Genomic DNA, 241 nt, shown 5'->3' with positions numbered 1-241 from the left:
ATCATTAAAGCGGATTTTTTTTTTTTTTTTTTTTGTATTATTCTTTCCTATTTTTAAAGAACGAATTCTTTCATTTTATATCGCCTGCGTTATAATTCTCCATTGCCTTCCATAATTCTTCGCGCATTTCAGCACATTTCGGAGCAGTGAAAATGGAATTCTTACGTGGATCTTGCTTACTCTTACGTGAAATTGAACGAAGGAATAGGTCTTGTTATGACAAAAAAAAATTCATGGACAG

The 241-nt window shown here is 32.0% G+C and overlaps 1 long non-coding RNA gene across 1 annotated transcript in view; it reads left to right on the top strand.

The window, feature by feature from the left end:
• The window catches only part of LOC119592833, a 1,017-nt gene that overhangs the window by 168 nt on the left and 608 nt on the right, over positions 1-241 (top strand). The gene's annotated exons all lie outside the window — the stretch shown is intronic.

Source organism: Penaeus monodon, chromosome 31, assembly GCF_015228065.2.
Source record: "Penaeus monodon isolate SGIC_2016 chromosome 31, NSTDA_Pmon_1, whole genome shotgun sequence".
NCBI lineage: Eukaryota > Metazoa > Arthropoda > Malacostraca > Decapoda > Penaeidae > Penaeus > Penaeus monodon.
This window is presented reverse-complemented; position numbering and strand designations above follow the sequence as displayed.